Source organism: Priapulus caudatus, unplaced genomic scaffold, assembly GCF_000485595.1.
Source record: "Priapulus caudatus unplaced genomic scaffold, Priapulus_caudatus-5.0.1 Scaffold490, whole genome shotgun sequence".
Lineage (NCBI taxonomy): Eukaryota > Metazoa > Priapulida > Priapulimorpha > Priapulimorphida > Priapulidae > Priapulus > Priapulus caudatus.
In genome coordinates this window covers 187,715-194,649 of record NW_014577551.1, presented here as the reverse complement: position 1 = coordinate 194,649, position 6,935 = coordinate 187,715, and positions in this window count along the sequence as shown.

Genomic DNA, 6,935 nt, shown 5'->3' with positions numbered 1-6,935 from the left:
GATTAGCTTTAGTGTTAGGGTTAGGATTAGTCTTAGGGTTAGCCTGAGTGTTAGGGTGAGGGTCAAGGTTAGGGTTAGGGTTCGGGATAGGATTAGGGTTAGTGTTAGGGTTAGAGTTAGGGTTAGGGTTAGGGTTAGGATTAAAATTTAGGTTAGCGCTGCATTAGTATTAGGGTTGGGGTTGAGGTTACGCCTGGGCACATAATAACAACGACAAGCACATAATGGTGGCCTTCATACCACCGTGCTACAATACACCCCTCGCATTATGGCAGAAATCCTGTTTGTTATTGGCAAGCAGGTTATTAGTACGGGGCGCCATGCAGGACAGGCATTTTTGTACCTATAAACTTGACAAAAATGAGTTTTGTGAACACAAAACTCAATTCTGTTAATCCTGTCCCACAAAACTCAATTTTGTGAACACAAGAATTGAGTTTTGTGTTCACAAAATTGACTTTTGTGAGACAGAATTGAGTTGTGTGCACAAAAGTGAGTTTTGTGAGACAGAATTGAGTTTTGTTAGACAAAATTAAGCCCTGTCCTGCATGGCGCCCCGTAATTAGCTGTCCAAATGAATTCTGCTGGTTGTGTTGGATTGTTGCATTTAGAATGGATCAAGCTGCCTTGGTTCAGAACCGAGCCAGACGAACGACGTGTGCGACTAAACGGAGCAAACACTGCAAGCCGACCGACCAAACTATCGCTTGAAATGTTCATGCACGTTACTCACCAGATAGACGGTGTACGGAGCCATGATGGCGCCTACTCGAGCAAACGTGCTACACACTCCCAGACCAGAATTCCTGTCAATGTAGTGAAAAATATTAATTGAAAATATTGGTTCGGCAACGTTTTTGCAACGTTGTGGAGAGTAATGCACCACGGGGAGAGAACCACACAAAGTTGCGTTCCCTCGAAACGTTAAACCAGGGCCGTGGCCTCTGGCGGGGCAAGTGGGCAGCTGCTCCCCAGATCTTAGAAAAAAATAAAAATAATAAACTTAGCTAATAATCGGAAATAACCCTAACGTGATTTTTTGGGTCACTTATCCGTGAAAGCCTTGTCTCAGACCCACCCCTACCACACTATGGACGTCGATCAAGACCTGCGCCCGTCGCTCAACATTACATAGTTGAGTCATGAAATTTTGCTCCACCCCTTGGAATTGGCTTAGCCTACGGCCCTGTAAACGGAACGTTTCCAGAACTTGCGAACGTTTTTCAACGTTCCCCGAACGATATTTGGCTAGCTGGGTACACAATGGACATATCAGGAGTACTATGAATGTAATCCGACTCATAGCATAGCGATATAACTTTAATTACGCTATTTACGCTACGCACACACGCACCATAACTATAACCATAACCATATAGCCTTAACACGAACACTAACTCTACCAATAACTTCTACCCCTACAGGCTACCGCTAACCCTACCCCTACCCTAACACAAACCCAACCCAAGCTTAACCTTAATACTAACCCTAACCCTAAAGCCCTGTCTACACTAGCAAACTTTAGTTTGCAAACTCGAGCAAACTCGAGCAAACTCCGAGTTCGAGCAAACTCGAGCAAACTCCGAGTTCGAGCAAACTCGAGCAAACTCGAGCAAACTCCGAGTTCACTGGTACTGACTGTGAATTCCAATGTTCAATGTCCAAATGTTTGTTATCTGCAGGATCACATGACACAAAACTGTCATTGATTGGCCCTGAGTTATTCAAATCAGCAAACTCGCAGCAAACTAGTGTTTCAAGAAGGTGCACGGCTAACTTCTGCAAAAACTTCTGCAAACTAGTTTGGCTGAGTTATATCAATGGTCTTACACTGGCCAAACTTTGGAAACTTTCTGGCAAACTCCGGAGTTTAGCTCGAGTTTGCTCGAGTTTGCAAACTTAAAGTTTGTAGTGTGACAGTTAAAGCCCTGGTCATACACTAGCAAACTTTAGTTTGCAAACTCGAGCAAACTCCGAGTTTGTTAAAGTTTGGAGAAGTTTGTGGAGCCTGTCTACACTATGGTACTGACTACACTACACTACTGGTACTGACTGTGAATTCTAATGTTCAATGTCCAATGTTTGTCTATCTGCAGGATCACATGACTACAAACTGTCATTTGATTTGCACTTCTGCAAACTTCTGCAAACTAGTTTGCCGAAGTTTATCAACTGGTCTACACTGGCAAACTTTGGAAAACTTTTCTGGCCAAACTCGGAGTTTGCTCGAGTTTGCTCGAGTTTGCAAACTAAAGTTTGCTAGTGTAGACAGGGCTTAACCATAACTCTTACCGTAACTAATTAAGTATACCATTACCATATAAGCTTACCCCTAACGCTATCGCTGACCCTGGCCCTAACCCTAACTCTAGCGACATTCATAACACTAATATAGGCTCTAACTGTTAGCCCTAACCCTAACTCCGACCATAACATTAACCATAACCATAAGATTTCTATTGTTGATCACACCTCTGCACGCACGATCAGTATAGTCCCGCACGATAAGAGCAATACAGGGCTTTATGCGTTATAATTAGGAGAGAGAAAAACGGCTCGCCAACAGTCCTTTCAACAATATCACATCGTGGGATTCATGGACTTCGCTGGATTTCATGACAATACTACGAGCAATAAAAGTGTGAATAAATAGAAAGAAAAACTGTTGCTAATTACGTTAATTACGTTAATTAACGTTAATATCGTTAATGAACGTTAATTAACGTTAATTACGTTAATTAACGTTAATTAGGTTAATTACGTTAATTTATCATGGAAGAAAATCCCATCTTATAATCGATTACCGATTTCATTCCCTGTAGCGGAATTTTTGTGACGTTTTTTTAATATTATTACTGATGTTTGCGCATGTCTGCGGTCAGGCGTACACACATACCTCACAGCTGTCGGGAAAACCTCAGAGACGAGGAGGTAGACACCAGCGAAAACCGTCGCGATGCCGTATTTTCCCAAGATGTACAGTGCCGTAGATAGCCAGGTCAAGCTGGTGCCGCCAACTAAGCACGAGAGAGAAACATATTGCGCATTGGTTGCCACGCATCGACGATAGCACAGGTAGAAGCGCAGAACACATACATATATATATATATATATATATATATAACACATAGGCCTATCCGCGCGCACAGACACACGCACGCGGCGCACGCACACACACGGGCGCGCGCACGCACACACACGGACGCACGTACACACGCGCGCACACATAGAGATAGAGAGATAGACATACACACAGACGTAACCACACATGCGCCCACATACGCACGCACTCACGCATATCATCAACATGTGAATGCGTGGATAACATGAGTGACTACAATACGAAGCAGTTTGTGTATCGTATGTTCTTAAGTTTTTATGTTTCGTCATTTTAACATGGTCATTACGAGAATACGTTTATGTTATATATATATATATATATATATTATGTTATATATATATATAACATAAACGTATTCTTGTAATGACCATGTTAAAATGACGAGACATAAAAACTTAAAAACATACGATACACAAACTGCTTCGTATTGTAAGCCTCGTTCACACGTAGCAAGAAATCAGGTATTTAGCGTTCACACGAGGCAAAATGCGCGGTCCAAAGAAATACGGTATCTAAACAGATCGCTATTTGATTGTAAATACGCGGCCTTCCCAGACCCCGAATGAATTTGCCGGCTTGCAGAAATACCGGATCTCTGACCGCGCATTTCCTCGTGTGAACGCTAAATACCGTATTTCTAGACCGCGTTATTTTATAGACTGGTCCGCGCCTCGACACGTTCAGTGTAACGCGCAGTGGAACTGTCGAGGCGCGGACCAGTCTAACGTATTTATCGCAGTTGTGCGCATTGCATTGTTGAATTTCGCATTTGTTCGGCTTGATGTTTAAAGCAGTCCCGCAGCTCGAAATACCTCTATTTCTGTGAGCCGCGAATCAGCGTGTGGAACGCTCGGCGCGCGTATTTTCTCAGATCGATATTTCGCAAATACCGTATTTCATAAATACGAGTTCTCGTGTGAACGAGGCTATTATTAAGATCGCAATGATCGAACCCGATTGTTTGATTACCTGTTAATTAATTAATTTATTCATTCATTTATTCATTCATTCATTCATTCATTCATTCATTTTTCGAACCAGTTTTCGCCGGTATGAAGTAGATAATGATGAGTTGTATTCCTGTGAAGATGTAGATTAGAGCAATCGGAATCCTTCTTCCAAATCTACAAGAGGAAAGTGTACATTGTACATTGATACTTTGATGTAATATGCAATCATAACTACACATTTTAATAGCCACATCAAGCAAAAACTGTACTACACGATTGACAGCCGTCCTCTGAGAAAGTGTCCGCCAGAATAAGCCATTTATTGGTTATTCTATATCTTATACATAGACACATTGATACAATATACATTAATAATTATACATTTTATTGGTTAAATCTAGTAATATATTACGGAAATAACACCTGCATGTGGTAGTATGCCCCTCTCTTTCTATTAGCACACATATACAAACGCTGCGTTATATTCGATTCCCAGAACTTGAGAATAGAAAAGCGTGTATTGATTTTTGCACAGCAGACTATACACTAACAATTAAAACTAACAACTAAGGACCAAGACTGCCAATAATAATTTTGTCGTACACGGATAATCGAATTGCGCGTGATTGAGAAGCTTACAACCTACGCGTACTTTGTGTAATCTTGAGAAACACGCCAAAGTAACGTACCTGTTGGAATCCAGCGCGTACATGACTGTGAAGTAGGCTGGTAGCTCCACAACACCCGACAGAAAGAAGTTCAAGTATTGGTTTCCGGCGAGCGTGTGCGTTCCCAGAGATAAACCGTAATAGACGCAACCGGAAACGAACCTGCAAGATGAGATTCTCGTAGATTTCGGTGCATGGTTTGAGGCGCACATCGACATACAATATGTAGAATGACACATTATGCTATGCTATGCTAGACTATGCTATGCTATACGATATTATACTATACTATACTATGCTATGCTACGCTGCGCTGCACTCCTCTATATTACACTACACTACACTATATACTATATACTATAGGTCTATACTATATACAGTACTATATACTATATACAGTACTATATACTATATACAGTACTATATAAGTATATATTAAACACTTTACACTACATACTATACCTACAACCCCCCACCACAACACCAACCCACCCACACACACACACACACACACACACACACAAAATATACACACAAACATTGCCTTTCTCTCTCTCCCTCATGCACACATTTATTTATTTATTTATTTATTTATGCTGGCGATATGCTCAATGTCAAGCGATTTCCACACAATAACGATAGCTGTAAACTACATGTGCTAGTGCAGTTTCCGCAGTGTCTATATTTCATCAGGTTTGGATGAGTATAGAAATTACGCCATGGCAAACCATCCATACCAGACAAACATCAGAATCAGCGCGTTTATCCTGAGATAGGGCGTGGCGAAGATGCCTATGATTGGATAACTCCTGATGGCTGTGGGCGTGGCCGGCTGCGTGGTGCACAGATGACGGAGTGTGAACTCTGGGAGGGTGGTACCGACCGACCGCGCTGCCTCCTTCAGCACGGCCTCGGCTTCCTCTAGCCGGTCCTTAGACTGCAACCAGCGAGGAGACTCCAGCACGAACCTAGTCCGAGAGAATGTGATGTATAGACGTGTATAGAAGTAACTAAGTCTTAACCCTGTAGGCTTTACATAATTACGTCAATGTGTCGCTTAACGTTCCACCTTTCTTTACTTTTTCTTACGTCAAGTATCGTTTTTCATCGCCACATTATTATTTATTTAGCGCCAGATATCTGCTAAAAGTAATCATACTTTCTTAAAATTGTGTTCAAAACATTATAGAAACAAGATTCTAGAATAACATGGGAAAGCTCTATCCCAAGGCCCTTTTTTGGTCACGCTAACGTGCTCTAGCTCTCCTCCTACATCCTAATTTCTCGCAAGGTCGAATTAAATTATGTATACATTCTTAATGCGTCGTGTGTGTAACGGCTGTGTAATAACACCTATGACGAGGTCTTCACGGGAATTATATATAAATTATGTAATTTAAATGTTTTTCCATGTCTTTCTCGATGCAGCAATTAAAACTGCTATCGCATTCATTATAAACATAATTGGAGAAGCAACGTGCAAGAGAACCTTAAATAAAATCGTAATAACAAAATACCAGAAAACGATGAAAACCAGTAGCAAGGGTGCATGGAAGACTATTTGTTGGTGCCTCCAGTTTCGCACGAAGTAAGCTACGCCCGGAAGGCTCATGACGCCTAGCGTCCAGCCCATCAATGGTGTCATTGAAGCCATTGCTCGCTGTGATGTGGGATACCACTCACATACAAGGCAAAAGAGAACCAAGTATGCTCCCTGTGCAAAAAAAAGTTACTACTGTATCATATTACCCGATATATATTCAGATGTTATTACAGTTTATTATGTATTTATTATTATTACCTCCGCCAGGGGCATGGCGGAGGTTATGTTTTCACCGGCGTGCCATTGAGTGTTGGTTTGTGTGTGTGTGTGTGTTACCATGCACGTTTCAGTTCACTTCCGCTAGGTGCGCTGGCTGTAGAATTACAAACACAGGCTAAAGGCCCGTCTCCACACACGCGGCACGACACGACACAGCAAAACGCAGCGCCGTTGCGCTGAAAACAAATACATTGTGATTTCGCGCATTGTGTCTGAGCGCATTGTGTTCACTCTGGTTCAGTGATCAGAAATTATGCATGTGCTTGTTGTCCATTGGCTGAGCAGAACACGTGATAAAAAACAATCGCGTTGATTGGTTCAATTGTCTTTTCGCCGTCACGTCAGCCGGCAAAAGTCAAACTCATTTGACTTTC